Source organism: Triturus cristatus, chromosome 1_2 (assembly GCF_964204655.1).
Source record: "Triturus cristatus chromosome 1_2, aTriCri1.1, whole genome shotgun sequence".
Lineage (NCBI taxonomy): Eukaryota > Metazoa > Chordata > Amphibia > Caudata > Salamandridae > Triturus > Triturus cristatus.
In genome coordinates, this window is record NC_140580.1 from 464600816 (window position 1) to 464618701 (window position 17886).

Genomic DNA, 17886 nt, shown 5'->3' on the forward strand with positions numbered 1-17886 from the left:
CTTGTGCATGCAAATGCAGGGGGGTACCATAGGTACCCCCCATGGGTACCCCCACCCCTCCAACATCCTGGGGGCCCGCTACAGGCCCCCGCAGGAAAGACCACATGCCTTTCCATGGCGGCAACACCGCCAATGAAAAGCACACCTCCGCACGCATTGTAATATGGATGGTGGTGTCTTGCAGACACCGCCACCATATTAACTTTGTTTTCCGCCGGGCGTTTGGGCAGACGGTCTTTATGGTGGGGGGTCTTTGCTGTGTGGATGGCTGGCGGATCGCCCCCACCGCCCGGCGGTGACTACCGCCGGCCCTGTGGGGGCGATCCGCCCACCATCCTAATGGGCCCCAAAGTCCGGCCCGACTATCTTGGTGGAGCAGGTTTTGGGTAAAAACTTATAGGTATTGATGCTGATCCACTCACATAAGGGTGCTTTGAAGCACAGTGCTTTTTACACTGACAAAAGGGCACCTTTCCAGCACGAAATACCTTTTGTTCGAAAATAAATACCAGTGCATTGCTTTGCATCACTTTTCGATTGGCACGAAGCCTTAGCAAATCATGGCCTTAGTTTTTAGGCAAGGAATGGTGCATAAACCCCACTATGAAGAATTAATGCCGATATATGCAGAACCTTTTATCTAAGAGAGCTATCTCCTGCAACAGCAGCAGTAACAGCGTAAATTGTATTAAGATATTCAAGCACTGCTTTAGTAGGTTCATTCACTTAGGTATGCTCAGACCTGATGTGTTTTGTTTTTGCCGTGTAGATGTCTGCATATGTATTCATCCTCTCACTTCCAATATGTATTTCCAGTACTGCATTGCTTGATTGAATATGCACACGCTGGTCGGCAGCTGTGTTATGCATAGTCAATTGCTGCCGTTCTTGCAGGGTAGAGGGGAAACACACCGAAGATTGAAGGAAGCCTGCGTTGAACAAAGTTAGTGAAACCAAAGCAAACAGTATATTCCCAATTCTCAAAATGTGATGTACCTTTATCAATGTAATAAACAAACTCTGGTTAGGCCACACAACTGTTCTAGATAAATGTCCGCTCAACAGTTGGTAGTAATGGCACAGATAACAGGTCGTTACCCAGAGAAATGTGTATTAAGCTTGTGCAACACCAAATGACACAGAAACACGTAAAACAATACACTAAAATTGCCAGACTAATTAAAAAAATAGATACATAGCTAAGGAGCAAGAAGCCAAAGAGATGTCTCAAAGCGAGTAAGGATAACTGGAAATGTGAAATAGTGCCAAGAAACCACAAAGCCCCAATCGAAAGGCAATGTTCGGAGTAGACCAGACCCAAAGCTCGATTTTGGGCTAGTTTAATGATGAATAAACCAAGCGAGTTACAAAATATCAAGGGGCATATCAACAATAACCGGCGATAATTATCGCTGAGCGCACTTAGCGCTAGGATAGTTATCGCAGGCTAGCGCCGATTTTTATCGCTGAGATAGCGTGCTATTAGCAACGCTTATCTCATCAGCGATAAAAATCCTAGCGCTAACTGGCTAACGTGAGATTATCGCTGGAAACCCAACGATAATCTCAAGTTAGCTAGTTGATAGGGACTCACAAACTTAGCCATGATATCCACCTTCCATAGGATATCATGGCTAAGTCAGTCCTGAAGCAGGTGTAAGGAAAGTAGCGATAATAGGGATTATCGCTACTTTTCCTGACGCTATGCTTCATAGCGTTAGGCTTGCTGATAGGAGAAATGTCGGTTAGCGACATTTCTCCAGTCATGCCAGGTCAGGAACGCCCACTTTGCATCTCATTAGAGATGCAAAGCTGGGCGTTATGAATCCTGACGCTAAAGCAAGGTTTCACGCGTAAGCGTGACCTTGCTAAGTAGTCGATAAAATTATCGCCGCTTTTCGGCCGAAAACAGCCGCAAAAGCGGCGATAATTTTTTATCGCCTGCTTGTTGATATGCCCCCAAGTTTTTACCTTGCTACGCTATTACTTTTCTGATTCTCAAAATTCTGAAGTGGTACAAGGCAGGATGCTGAAGCTATTTTGGGTCCTTGTAGGTCAGATACATTTTCGTCAACCTCCCTGTAAAATCTTCAATTTTGGCACCAAAATCTCTAAGCAGAACTAAGCAGAATTTTATAACTGTTCAGGTTGCTTCACTGCTGAGGTAGCATTACCCCCTTGCACAACCCTCATCACAAAAATCCTTCACACTTGGTAATCTTTAATGGATGATACAGACAATGCACCATGAGGCCATGTACCTTTATCCTGGGTTCCTGCTGAACTCTTCTATTTTGTCCCAACAAGCTCCAAGGTAGTCTGATCTGGAAGTCTTGCCTACTTGGTATGTACCATCTCTGGCATAACTGCAGAGAAGGTTCTCCAGAGTTTGAAAAGATTACATAGGCCCTCATTCCAAGTGGCGCAATTAACTGCAATCTTTGCGGTAACTGCAGTTTTGCATATATCACAATTATGAGTTTCGTGATAAATACTGTCAGGTTCCATTTGCCATTATTTATCAGGGGTAAAATGTCCAGTAATTAATAGAGCATGCACATTTGTACAATAAGCACCGAAATCTGCATGTGATTCTCCAGAAACCTGTATTGGGTGGTATTTATTGTACCTGATAAATGGTGACTTTTGTCAGGTGCAATAAATATCACACCAAATACCAGGCCACTCGTAATGAAGGCCTAAGTTCTAAAGATGTATTCATACTTGTCTCGTCTACAACATCATTGTCCTCAGGCATTCTTCTAGAAATCAGTTTCTGTGCGATCACAGCTTTCTCAGGCTCCTTTCCCAAAGGGCCTAGTGGCACTTCTTCAGAGCAGAGAGTTCTTAAGCATTTTGCAGTGGTTGGAGTTTCTGGGTGGCAAAGGATTCAAGATTCCTTCAGTCTTCTTTTACCAGCAGTCTGGCAGAATCATCTTTCTTCTTCATGATGTTCTCCCAGGCAGGAGTCTTCCTAAGAGGTGGTGGTGAGGTGTTGTTCTCAATCAGTGCACCAAGCTTTGATTGATGAAATCTTTAAACTGAATAATGTTTCCCATGGAAAATTCACAATTTGTTTGAAACACTTCCTTTCCCAACTTACTGTAAATCTTCCCAGAAATCCTATGTCAAGATGGCGACTGTCATTTTCTCTCTGAAAGAAATCAGGTATTCTGTTTCAGCAATATCTCTGTTCAATTGAGGGAACTTCACCCTCTCCCTGTGCAGGAACCAGTGTTCCCTCTTGCTGTAGTGCATAAAAATGTATGAGCTGCATTTTGAAATGAATGGTGTCAGCTCTTGTGACTCAGATTTGGAATCTCCACTTCAAAGTAAGAGTTGTTTAGGCAATTCTTTGTGTTGTGTTCATTGCTTCTGTTCCCTTCCAAGTGACTCATCCAGATTAATCTGTCTCTGTTTATGCCTACTCAGCCTTCTTGTTCCCAGAGGCAGGTATACTGTTCTTCAGGAGGCAGTTGTTGCAACTATTTTGGGATGGCGAGTATACAGCCTCTGCAGTAGAACAACCAACCAAACTGATTTTAAAGGAATTTATTCTAAAGCAGCATGTAGTACACTTTTTAAAAGTTGTTTTTTCCCCTACACTTATCAAAAATCTACTTTCACTACAGAAACAGATTTAATAACAAGTAAAAAAGAACTTTGACTTATTTCTATAACATTTCCACAGGCTACGTTTTTTAAAGTTGTAATTCTTTCAGGGTTAAGGTTTAGAATTCTCATTAAAATGTTCTTTTGCTTCTTGGATACTATGATACTTGCCTTTGAGGGAGTTTATCCACTGCTTTACTCAAGTTAATGGACACATTTTTCATAATTCTTGTGTGTATTTCTGCCTGCCTGGCATACTAAAGCTTACAAAAAATGATAGATGGAATGCTTGAATTTAGCTTAGCCAATTCCAACCCATTGTACACCATGCCAATTCAGTTTTGACCCAGCCATATGGTAATCTGTCTTGACCCTGCGCCGAAAGAAACAGCCCAGCCCAAACTGCAAGATGAGTTTCGCCCTAGTTAGGGCTCATCAGCCAGGTATAACTTTTTTCAGTGACACAGTGTGCAAATGACCCACGTCTGGACATACCTGCCCCACTATCTTGAATGGCAGCATCCTTCAGATATTGAAATGCTATGTCATTTTTCAGAACTAACTGTGTGTGAATGTGAGCATTAGTTACTTTTTTACAAGATAGTACAGTGGCATGTTTAATGGAGACTAGTAAGATATTAATGTAGAAAGACAAACTAAAGAGAGTTACGTGATACAGATATAAGCAATGATTAATCAATGGATAGTGCACACTGGCGACAGATTGATATGGACTAATGATTGATTTGATAGATTTGATTTCATCATTTGTGAGTATTGACTTACACAATCCATTGGCTTCAAGGCACCTGATCATAACGAGAAATGTAATGATCTCAGAGGTGAGAGAGTAAACATAGGGCACTCTTTCAAGAGTAATGAATGGGTGGTATTTAACTCACCCAATATAATATGGCACTCTGGGGTTAGGAAGTTATCACATGCAACAAACAACATTTATTATTAGTGTTCTCCTTTTAATGTGGACTATAATGCAGTTTCGTTTGCTTACCCCACATGTCTCAATAAATATTAAGACCTTTTCCCCTGCTAAATCCTGATTTGTTCTACTGAAACCTAAATTAGCCTGTGAATATTGTTGTATTTTGCACATCACACCATTTATAATTGTGAACTTTGAGCAAACAGGTGTTCGAATAGCGATAGCAGTTCGCTATGGCACTTATCAGGTGCTAAGCTCTAAAAAGATGACTAGTATAACAAGAAAGTCTTTAAAGCCAGCATGAAGGTGAAGAGATTCTCAGTTTGGTTGCAACTGGAGTGGCAACGTCTGCCACAGGTTTGTGGCAAGGAGGCAAAAGATCTCATTTCAAGGCTCTCCCTTGCAAATCTGTAGAACTTATTGAAGTAAGAAGTTCAATTAAAAAAGTCTTGAAGGTTGATAATGGCATAGGTGTGTTCAGTAGGTAAAGAATCTGATTCCCTAAAATTCCTTGTAGAGTGCTTTTAAATTGAACCCTTTTTTCTACTTCCCATGCTTCAAAAAGATGGTCATATTTTTGCAATCTCACAATAGTGCTAGAGGCAAAGTTTTAGACATGCTGCATACTGACAAAAGTCTATGTTGGAATTACCATAAAGGACATTACAGTAGACTAATCTGAATAACATGCAAGTCAACCACTGTACTATTTTCGGTAAGTTTATGTAGGTCCTCACCATAGAAAGAGAAGGTCTCCATTGAGGCAACAGCCATAACCCAGGAAGATCTTTACTAGTTTCTACAGGAGATCATAACTTATAATGGCATGAATATAGAAAACCTGAAACCTTACCCTTACGACCGCTAAACTAAAGTAAAATTGCTGGGACATTGGGTATATGACAGAAAAAAAAGTGAATGGGCATGTTGAGTAATAACACCATGTAGATAATAGGTTGCTGATACTGGATGACAAATGTCAACTCCTGTTGAAGCAGGAGCACTTAAAACATTTATTTAGAAGGAACAATATTTGCATATGCGGCCTGCTCAGAAATGCAGTGTGTTCCAATATCCAAATGCTCGTCAGACCACTCCTACTTTCCCTTTGGGGCTACCCAGATGACCGAACAACACACCTCGCACTCACGTGGTAGTGAACATTTACCCAAAAGGAGAAGCCCATCCTAATATCTTAACAAGGGATTACTTCTACAACAAAAAAAGGAATAATGGTGATGGTAAAAGCTAAAAAACAGATATGCTGCGGAAACATTCAGTGTAAATCTACCACAACCTGGCAGCATCTTTCTTATACAAGAGAAGAGGATTTAAACCGGTAACATACTACCAGTGTAACCATGAGGTGACATATCAAATGTAATGTCCATTTGACAGCATGAACAACATTGGTTGAACCTTAGAAGAAGGCAACCCATTTAGTGAAGAGTAACCTGGAAAAACAGAGGACAACAGTCCTCCCCAAAAGACATCGCACAGGCAGAAGCACCAGAAGTCAGGCAAGGAATGTAAAGAATAACGCTGCACTCGCAATACGATGTAGCCAGATACTTTATTGAGTCATAGAGTAACTCAGCCCAACCCTCTCACCTACGCGTTTCGACCACACTGGTCTTGATCACGGTAAATAGTTTGTCCATCTTTGCTTTCACCTTATATACCTCTCTCCTACTTAGTCTGTTATGAGGCATTGTGGGAATGGTAGTTCTCACACATTTAACTTAAAAAGTCAATCCGACAATCCAGTAATAATACATGTAATTCTCGCAAATAATCAAGTGTTGTATCTTTTGTAAGATATGGTACGGCCAGCACCTGAGTGCATTATTCAAATATTTGTTATCAGTAAGAATTCACTTATTCGTGGTTTCAAACAGAACTACTAGAGATTGATTTCAATGTTGTATTCTGTGTTTTGTGTTCATGCCTATATTGCTGACTTTGACATTTATCTCGACTCAGTGTCCGTATAGTATACCCTCAATTATTATGAGGATCATTGTGGTCCCTCCCTATAATGTAACTTCAAAGTTAGGGATGCATATATTTAGGCTGGATTAAGTGTCATATTTGTCTTATATTGAATAAGTATCCTATTTGCAGCAGGTCTATATAGACATGTGACTCCATGTTTGTTGGAAATTACCAATTTTAGGGTGCTTTTCCTAAAATTTGGCTTTTCTTTTTCACAGTTCCATTGACCTAGGTGCTGGCCTTAGGACTTTGAGTGCATTTGACACTACCATTCAGTACCAAAGCACTGTGCTTGTCATATACGTACTGGGGATTGGTGTATACAGGATTGGCTGATTTAAGTTAGCTATAAGTCCCTTGTCTAGGGGTAAGACATATATCCCGTGCATGTAAATGAAATGCACCTCTGTGGCCCTGCAGCACAGGTTGTGTCATCCACAGAGGTAGCTCATCGATTGTGCCACAGGTTTGCACGGTGGGGCCTGTGTTCACAGCTTAGCATTTAAAAAGCTACGAGCCAAGGTTCTGCATGTCTCTTGTTATATCGGAGCTCTCCCTGGTGACAGAATTTGGTGACTGGAAGAGGTAGGGCATGTGCCCATGTAGGTTACATGCAAGAGTTTTGAATGGCACCGGTTGGTATGTTCAGCCAGTACGATGGGGTCTGCTTCTAGCTTTGAATTATCATGGAGGAATTTAGGGAAGGCTATTGAGCAGGATTCCTTTTGGGCAGAAAAGTACAAGTATAGTGTTTGTTATTGATGAGTTTGGAATGGAAAATCTTCTCCAGTAGTGTGAGTGGATTCAATCAACATTATGTGTGTGGAAATGTCACTTTGAGAAAGTGGGCATTTCGATGCTTATGGCTCTGTGTGCCTGTCGGCCTGTCTCCAATTTCCATCTGGTTGCTGGGGGACAGCTACATCTGTGCATTCCTGATAGAAGGCCATACACTATGGGCTCAAGGTACACTGCACACCTCTGACTCTGAGGAGCCTCTCTGGCACGGTTACGTCCCAGGCACCTGCATTCCAAGGGGCAGGGTATTGGCTTCACTAAAGATAGTGATAGGATGTGGTAGGATTGCAGACCTCCCGGGGTAGGATTGAAAACAAGAAAGAATTTAGAGAGGGCCTGTGCATTTGAAAATCGGCCTTTTGAACAAATTGCATTTTCAAAGACCATCATGGGTATAACTTCATTGTCTTCTAAAGTAAGAGACACTTTTGGATTTGGAACCATACTACGCTGGTTCAACACTGGGACATCGACAAGAGGAATCATTAGGGCAGGAGGGACTGCAACTAGATTATCCACAGACTAGTTGTGGTCTAAAGCTTGTCATGCTCCAGGAAGGGGACTATTACTTGGTGGATTTTGCCTGGATGTTGCTGGCCTGCAGCTAGTGCCAATGTTTGTGGCCCGGGTCCCAAAGTACTTCCCAAGGACTGGTTGGCTGGCCGCCTGTTCAAAAGATCCAATGGACAAAAAAGGTCTCCCCACTTTCACGAGATCATAAGGACCATGCAGAGGGGTGGCAGACATGGATGGAAGTGATCGTTTCTTGGGACAAGGACTGTCTTGACATGCACCGTCATCACACTGTGCAGAGGAGTGTGCTCATGAAGATTAGTAGGGCCCACTTGAGGTGCCAGGACATGAGGAGTTCTAGGAGTGCAGGAAAAGCTTGTAGAGCCTGAGGGACCCTTGCTTGCAACCAGGGCACCTGTACTAGCTTGCACTCCGGAGCGTGTGGTGTTCGAGTGGTGTTGGGGGACCTGAGTTGTGAGTTGAGACTGTCTTTGACCTCCAGATTGAAACAACGATAGTGCCTGACAGAGTGGCCTTTGTCCAAGGTCGCTGGCTTACTCTCACTGGACCCACAACACAAGGCACTTTGTTGTGGAGAACATTGTGATGGGGCCCGAGTGGTTCCGTTGTGCCTTGTGGGCACCTACAGCTGGCTGTCAGGAGCTACGACAGCACGCACCTCCACCTGAGGGGAAACATTTCTCCAGACCTGACAGATTCCTAGATCACAACCTTTTATCTTTGGGGGATATCGATCCGGCACTCGTGCAGGCGCCGTCGGGCGCCTGGAGGTCTAATCCGGATGGACGGAACTAAGTAACTGTTTCTTTCAGCTTTAAGTGGTTCCGGCATTCAAATCAATGTGTCAGCAGCAGGGAAACGTTAATTGTTGGCTGGGGTGGATGAGTGACTGGAGGGGCTGTGTCATGAGGCATAGTCAAAGACCTGTGATTTCCTGACCATTGCAAATAGTTGGGTATGTGATATTGGGAATGTTATGTTTGTTGATTACCTCTGAATAAGGCATATATGCCGTTCTCATGCTAATGCGAAAGTTTGACAATTGCATATCACTGTGAAGTATATATTCAATGTGCACATCATTTTGATTTCAATGTATATATTGAGTTGATTTTGATGTGTGAGCGTAACACAAAGATCAGTCTTTTAAATATACTATGTGTAGTCTTTTTGAAGCATACACAGCGTGTTGTAAGGATGCTGTTGTACCAATACTTTACACATTGAATCTGAGGATAAACCTGTCTGCTGTGTGCCAAGCTACCCAATGGTGAGCACAGGTTATCGGACACATGGTGTACACATCCTATCTAGGACGCTGGTTTCCATATAGCAGTGATGAGTTCCAGCCAGTCAGAAACCGCTAAGCCTAACAACTTTTTTTCCATGCAATTTCCCATAGGAATTTTAGACGCAACTAAAGCCTGCATCGCTGATTGGAATTACACCAAATTTTCCAGAAAGCTAGATCTTGGTCCAGAAAGATCTCTCTTTGTAATTTGTTGTGAATCTGTTGAGTAGTTCTGGAGTTGTCAAAGTAAAAAAAAAATATATCTAGGTCCAGGTCTTCACCTCGGATCCATGTACCACCAACAATGACATGATTGGCTGGCTGCAGCCTGAGAGGAAAGTTGTGGCAGCCATTTGGTGTAAATCTGTTCAGTAGTTCTGAAGTTGTTAAAAAAAAAAGGGACAGATTTACAAGGGACTGACACATCTATAGATGCGTCAATTTCTATGGACCAGTGTAAAATGTCATTGTGTCACCATGGATGCACTGTATTTACAATACAGTGCTCCATGGCGCAAGGATTACCACATGCGTCAGAAATACTGACACATCTGGTCAGAAATACTGACGCATCTGGTCAGAAATACTGACGCATCTGTGATGCATTGTTGGAGTTGCTCATGAAAGAGACGCAACTCCAGCAATGTGCCACAACAGATAGGTGAGTGCCATTCAAAAAGGCCTGCATCATTCCTTCCGCCTGGTCTGAGCAGGTGTAGGGATTTTGACGCAGTGAAATGGTGTGTCCGTTCCACGTGGCTTTTCGCATGGGAACGCCTAGCCTGCATACATTATACCTGGCGCAGGTAATATGTGACACATGGCTTTACAACGTGACGCATCTCCCTAGATCCCAAGCGAGTGCTGGAGAGGTCTATGAGGGACCGCTCATGGGCAATATATTGTTTTCGGGTGCACTCACAACTGCTCACACATTCATACACCCACTCACACACCCATACAGCCACTCACGCACCCATATGGTCACTGATACATCCACTCAGAGACCCAGATAACCACTCACTAACACACCCACTCATTATTCTACACAGGAACTCACATACCCACTCACAGAGCCACATATGCTGTATGAGGGGGGTTGGCCGTAGGGCCGAAGGCCATGCTCGGCAGCAGTTGGAATAACTAATGATAATTAAATATTACTTTACATTTAAAAAACCTTGAAATCCACTGGAATAAACAAAGGGGACAGGGACATAATAGTTAGAAACCCACATTAAAAAACGGCAGAAATTCACTGAAAAAAACAAAGGCTACAGGGATGGTATCGTTAGTTTTAAATTGTACAAAGGCTACCCAAACAGCTCCTCAAATCAGCTGCAGTGAGTTCCTGAACCCCAAGTGGTGCCTCTCAGGTCCTGGACCCTTGAATTGGCTCATGATCTCTTTAAATCAAGCTTTTGAGTTCTTTGTGACAGCGAGCAAGTCCATTCACACCAGAACGGCACCGGACGCACAAAATTCAATGTGAACCTCCATCATCCCATCTCTTCACACAGCAGCACAACAGCCTGCGGGGTACTGCCAGCGCAAATCTCCTACCCACCCATCTGTGACCACTGTTCTGCTCTTTGCACAACTCCAACTGCTGCCCATGGTGCTTTCTTTGCTCCTCGTGACCCTCTCCAATGTGAGTTGGACTCGTGGCACAAAGCTTGAGAAGGTAAACCTTCAGCGGGACGAATCTGCAACTCTATCTAATCCATGCTCCATCACAGTCGGCCTGAACTTTTGACTTTGACCTGCCCCAGAGCGTCCAGATAGCAGCGGTTGGCGCTTCCTGCTTTTAGGTGCTATTTTTACATTATATTCTTTTAAAATTCATACCTCCAGTTCTACTGATTGGATGTTTGTCATTTTGATTTTATTTTTTTAATTCAGCTCTAACAAAGAGCCTATGAACGTTACTTTATTTCTCAGAAAGTGAGTATTTTTTAATCCACTTGGTGGGACACTTAGCAATGCACACCTCAATTAGGCAAGGGGGCCCAAGAGGTCTTATTCATTTTAGGAAATGTCTGAGCAGTGAGGAACTTGATAGACATCTCACCTGTCCTATCTACAGGATTATATTACAGTCAAAGCTTTGCCTAAAATGCACTGTCAGAAATGGTGGGAAGTGGAACTGGATAGGATTATATTGGACAAAGACACGTAATGAATATCAGAGAGGGCCCATGCCACTATACGAAATGTGGGAGGATGGGAGACCATAAAGAAAGTAACCATGCACTTGTACCACAACCCTTAAAAATCATACAGGTTGACAATAAACACTTAAAGCTATGCTGGGGAGGCTGTAGAGTAACAGGGTCACCACCACACCTACTGTGGTAGTGCCTGATATTGGGATAATACTGTGTGCTAGAACTGGCATTTCTGGTTATCAGAGTATGCACCCTGTGAAATCAGGAATCACCATTCAAGTCAGTGTAAGCTCGATGCACACTAAAAGATAACCTGTGCTCACCCTCTGTTACCTTGATACAGAGCAGGCAGGCTTATCTCAAGAGGCAATGTGTAAAGTATTTATGGAAAACACACACACAGTAACACAATGACAACACCACAACAATACTCCACACAGTATTATAGAAACAGGCTATTATATAGGAAACAAAATAAGAACAAAATAAGTAAAATCGAATGTATGAAAGTTGAGATATTGAATTTTAAAGGAATAAATGCAATAAAGTGCTTAGAAGCAGTTAGATTTAAAAAGTTAACTTTAGGTCGCCCTGGACCGGAGCAAAGTCAAAGTTTGGGCAGATTACGATAGAGTGCCGGCTGGCTACAGGACCCACGCATGCCCCGGTGAACAAAATACCTTTCATGGTCACAAACAGTGAGATAAATTAATGTTGAGGCCCGCAGGTGCAGGATGCGCTGACCTTCTCCAAGCAGCGAAGGCAATGCGTCAGTTCCGAAGACGAGTGCCGGAGTCGAGAGGCATCGAGCGATGCATCGGATTTTGCGACACAGTCTTGGGGATGTGTCAATCTCACAAAGCTGCAGCAGCGGGGACACGCTGTCGGCTATGTATTTCTGAAGGCAAAGTGCTTGTTCAGGGGCAATGTGCTGATTTTTACTCACCCCGGGTGGATGCACATGTTCTGCTACGAGTACACAGGAGATGCGTCAAAATCCATGTTCCAAGAATCTGGACTACTTCCAGTGAGCCAGGCACAGGAGTAGGGGTTAAGACTTTGATATCCATGAGTTTCTAGCAACTCGGGGCAAGCCAACACGCCCTTGGATATAACTTGGAGTGAAGGCACAATCCAGCTCTCCTTTCACAAAGTCAGAGAGCATCAGGCAGCAGGGCAACAAACAGAAAAGCGGTCTTCCAGATCAGTAGTCCAGTTGAGTCCTTTAAGCAGCACAACAGATATTCTGGCAGAGCTTCAGTTTTAAGTCCAGTAGTGTCTGATTTTAGGGGATCAGGACACAGTACTTATACCCAAAAGAACCTTTGATATGGGGGTGACTTCAAAGCAGTTCTTTGAAGTCCACAATTATGCCTTTCTACTCAGTCCTGCCTGCCAGGCTATCTGTGGAGGGTAATCGGTCTTTTGTATGGAGACAGGACACTTCCAATTCGAAGGCAAGTGTAAGCCCCTCCCATCTATCCTGCCAGACAAGGACATCAGAATGCAGATGTATGTAGATGGGTACTCAGACACACCTATTCTTCATGTGTTGTGGCTGTCTAGATGGAATACACAAAGCGTAGCTGTCACCCACCCCAGATGTGTAATAGAGACAGCCTGTTATGCACACAGAGCAGTAAGTGCAGAGAAATGTCCACTTTCTAAAAGTGACATTTCAAAAACAATAATCTAAATCCAACTTCACCAGTGAGGAGTATTTATCATTACCATTCCAAAGATATGTAACTTGAAAAAGCTACTCTTCTCTGATCAGGAATTATAGCTTAAAATGTATTAACCAGTTTGGTGCCATGGATGTAACGGTTATGTCCATGGCTACAGCGCTGGTGTGCCATGGACGCAACCGATACGTACATGGGACACCAATGCAGAATCCCTCTGCTGTTTTCAGCTGAGGGAATTCCTTTATTTTTTTGGGCCTCAGGAGGAGGCATTTTGTTTTCATATGTGATGTTGATCATGCAAATAGCGTGCTGACGTCATTACATATGAAACTGAAACTAAAACGAGTAAATCAGCTTATTTCAGTTTCAGTGTTTTGGTGCTCGTGGGGCTATCTCAGTCCAGAGAGAACCAAAACACATGGGAGTAGTACCATTGGAAAGGGGAGAATCTCCCCTTTCTAATGGAACCCCTCCCTAGTGGATCCCCAAGCAGGGATCCACCAACTAGGTACCAGGGGGAGCAGCCCCGTGGGCAAGGGATTTTGCTCCCCCATAATAAACTAGGCAAAGAGTCTTTCTGCCCCCCCTGGGAGGCAGATAGGGGCAGTAGCCCCAATCTGCCCCCCGGGGGGCAGAAAGCAAACTAGGCACCAGGGATGCTTTTATTTCAATGTTTTGGGGTGGGGCTGCCCTAAATTGGTACAATAATGCCCCCATCCCTCCCAGGAACAAGCAACAGTCTTTCTCCCCCTCTTGGGGTACAGTTGGGGGCAATAGCCCCTGAACTGCACCCTGGGGGGTAGAAAGCCCACTTTACACCAGGGATTTATTATTTATTTTTATAAGAGGGGTGGGGGCTGCCTACAATTGGCATACCAATGCTCCCACCACAACACAAAAGGGACAGCCTTTCTGCCCACCGGGAGGTAGATCGGGGTAATCTTAATGTTAACAGGATTTTTAAAGCGCACAAATTCTGTGTGTGTGTGTGAGAAATGGAGTTCGGTTGACGGTCTTGGTTTACTGATGTTTGGCTGGCTGTGTGTGAACCTGCATTTTGCTGGTGGTGTGTGTGGACTTGTGCTTTGCTCGCAGTATGTGTAGACTAGCTCTTGGCAGGCAGCGTGCATGAAATGGTGTGTTTGTGGACTGTAGCTTGGATGCCAATGTGCGTGGATGGTGTTTAGCTGGTGGCATGCATGGAAGACGCTTGGCTGGTTGTATGCATGGATGGTGCTTGGCTGGCTGGCAGTGTGGCTTGCGTGCATCCTCCAGTGTTTTATTACCCAGAATCCCCTGCAAACCTAAAATTTAGCAAACAATTCACAGTTTCCTCACTTTTCGGTGTGGAAAATATGTCAGATCACTGCGCTGGCATACATTTCCCTTCACCTAGTGTTTCCCTCAGTCTCCTGAAAAAAATAATACCTCACTTGTGTGGATGCCCAAAGCAGAGAACCTAAAAATGTAGAAAATGAAAAACTGAGGGGGGACCAAAGTGGGTCGAGAAGGGCAGTTTTATTTTCATACGTTTTTAGGCTGACAATGTTTTGGGCACCCTCACGAGTGAGGTATAGTTTTTATCGAGAGACAGGGAACACCGGGTGGTGGGAAATTTTTACCAGCGTGGTGATCTCACAACCGTCTCACACAGAAATGTGACTTTTTAGCTAAATTTGAGGTTTTTCAGGGATTTCTGGGTAAGAAAACATTGGGGCATCCACATAAGCTACACATCACTGGAGTCCCCTGGGTGTCTAGTTTTCAGAAATGTTTGAGGGAGTCCAAGGAAGTGTGGCTTGTGTGGATCCCCAACGTTTTCCTACCCAGAATCCCCAGCAAACCTCAAATATGGCTAAAAAAATCTCAATGTTCTCACATTTGTGTGTGGGAGAGTTGTGGAATCATCGGGCCAGCACAAATTACCTACATTCAGCATTCCCACAAGTCTTCTGATAAAAATTGTACCTTACTTGGGTGGGTAGGCCTAGTGCCCGTGACAGGAAATGGCCCAAAATATATTGTGGAAACATTAAAAATAATCAATCACAAAACAACCTGGTTTTGCTGCGGGATCACCTGCGATTTTGGCCCTGGCTCAGCAGCCATGTAGGGAAACCTACCAAACCTTGACATTTCTGAAAACTAGACACCTGGGGGAGGCTTGCGTCGATCCCCCATCACTTTTTTTTACCCAGAGTCCCCCCAAATCACATTTGTCTCACATTTCTGGGGGGAGGAATTGATATACCGGCACAAATTTCATACCACCCAGTGTTCCGTTTGGTCTCCCGAGTAAAATGATACCTGGGCACATTGTAAAAAAAGGGCCAGTTTTCACTAGAAAGATGTGATATGTCCATGTTGAATCTTGGGCCGTTGACTGTGCCAGGCACTAGGCCTATCCACACAAGTGAAGTACCAATTTTATTGGTAGACTTAGGGGAACACAGAATTGTAGAGCAACTGTTATTACCTATTGACATTCTATGCATTTCTGGCGTCCAAATATAAGACAATGTGGAAAAAAGAAGTCCCTTTGAAAAATGTCCTATAATTCACATGCTAGTATGGGTACCCACATTTTTGGAGATGTGTAAATAACTACTGCTTCTAAACTGTATATTTTGTTCACATTTCGTAATTACACCGGTGTCCTTGATACCTATTTTTCACTCTTTATATTTACCAAATGAATTGCTATATACCCGGTACACAATGAAAAACTATTACAACATGCTGCTCAGTTATTGGCTCTGGGTTCCTCAGGTTCTTGGTGAATCTACAACTCCTATCTATCCCCACAACCAGAAGGGTCCATCCGATGCTACGGTATATTGCTTTAAAAAATCTCTCATACTTAGAAGAAGTTACAGGTGAAAACGTAGAAGTTTTTTTCAACTACATTTTAATATTTTTTATTTTCAACTGTTAGTTTCTATAAAAAAAACCTTGAAGGACCTACACAAATGACCCCTTGCTGAATTAATAATTGTGTCTGCTTTACAGAAATGTATAGCTTTCCGGGATCCATTATTGGTTTCATACCCATTTCTACCACTAACTGGAAGGTGGATGAAAGCACAAAAAATAGGAAAAATAGGCTATGCCCCAGTAAAATGACAAAACTGTGTAGAAAATTTTGGTTTTCTTACAAACGTTTTGCTGTTCCTGAAAGCTGGGAAGATAGTGATTTTAGCACCACAAACCCTTTGTTGATACCATTTGCAGGGAAAAAAACAGATACGGTCTTCTGTACACATTCTTCCCATTTTTGCCCAAAAACCAAAATGTTGCTCTAGTTTGCCTAAATTCTTGGTGCCCTCCAAGGGAAGCCACAAACCCTGGGTACCGTTAGAATCCACAAGAATTTGGAAGAAAAGGACACTAATTTGGCATGGAAACCTTACGTGGAAAAAAGGTTATGGGGGCCTAAGCGCAAACTACCACTAATAGCCAAAAATAGGTGTGGCACAGGGGGGAAAAGTCCTGGCAAGAGTTAAGGAATTCCCAATGCTAGTCTATGAGAAGGGTAGGCATCACAGTAGTGAAAAATGAATTTGAGGGTTTGTTACTACCAGGAAATGTAAAGGTTAAACACAGATGTCCTATCTTTTTCTTACATGGCACCCTGCCTTTAGGGCTACTTCAGGCCTACCTTAGAGGTGACTTATATGTAATAAATTGGGAGTTTTAATGCCTGGCAAGTAGTTTCAAATGCCACGTCAAGGGGCGTGGCCAACCATCATGGCCGATCGACGTGATTCAGACCGGCTCCGTCCCAGGCCCCGCTGATGATCTAATAAGGGCACAATTTACTGCACGGATTACTCCCTGGAAGGCGCGGGGGGAGTCGGGGGCTCTGAAAGACAGTTTTGAGCCCCAGGGTGAAGCGCCGCAGAACTCCCTAAAATGGCGGACTCCGACAGTCCGTGGTGTTTGAGGGGGAAGTAGCCCACAGTTGCCCTGGTCGGAAAGGAGAAGCAGCAGGACGAGCCCTCCCGAGGTAAGCAACGTTGCTTTCACTTCGGATGAACCGTAGACACTGCCCTTAAGCATCTCTGGCAGAGATGAGGCCCCCCAGCGCCATGCGGCAGCCCGATCCTGGCGGCCTGAGTGAGGAGGACACAACGCTGTTGGGCTCGCGGATGGCTGTTGCGAGGTAGGTGATGTCCGGACTCCCTCTGGGCAGTAGGCCCCCCATGATTTGAACTGTTCCTTGATAAGGGGGAGCACGCGCCTGACCCCCAATTGAATCTGCCTGACCCTAAGATGGCGCTGGATGTGTGAAGCTTGAGGCTATCAAGAAGCTGGAGCGGACGTTTTAAAGGGGGAAAAGGCACTTAAGAAAACAAGATCCCAGATGAGGCTGGGGCTGACCACACCCCTAGCCACCCTGGTGTTAAAGGAGCCCCTGTGAAAAGGAGAAAGAGAGCGAGGCTCTGAGGTCTTGGAGAGGGCTTTAGGTCCCTGATTGAAAACCCCAGTAAGTGGGCACGTCTCCAGGATCGGAGGGCTGGTGGTCCTTTGCTGGCTTCTCCGCGGGTGGTCTACTCATAGGACAAGACTTGGTCTGCAGGAGGGTGGCCCCAAGCCGACCGGACCCCCCGGCCCCCACATGCCACCCAAAAAGGCCACGGATAACAAGGTCTCCCATTACTTCGCTTCGCCTGGCGCAGGTACAGCTAGCGATGGAGAGACGCAATCAGGTGGCAATATGGCTATCACTCGGGAGGATTTGCTGGTATCCCTCAGGGATTTCAGGAAGAAGCTGAGGGAGGATATCAAAATGGACATGGATGCTTCCTTTGATGCGTTCAGGATAGAGATGAAGGTGAAGCTGGTGGCCTTACAGGC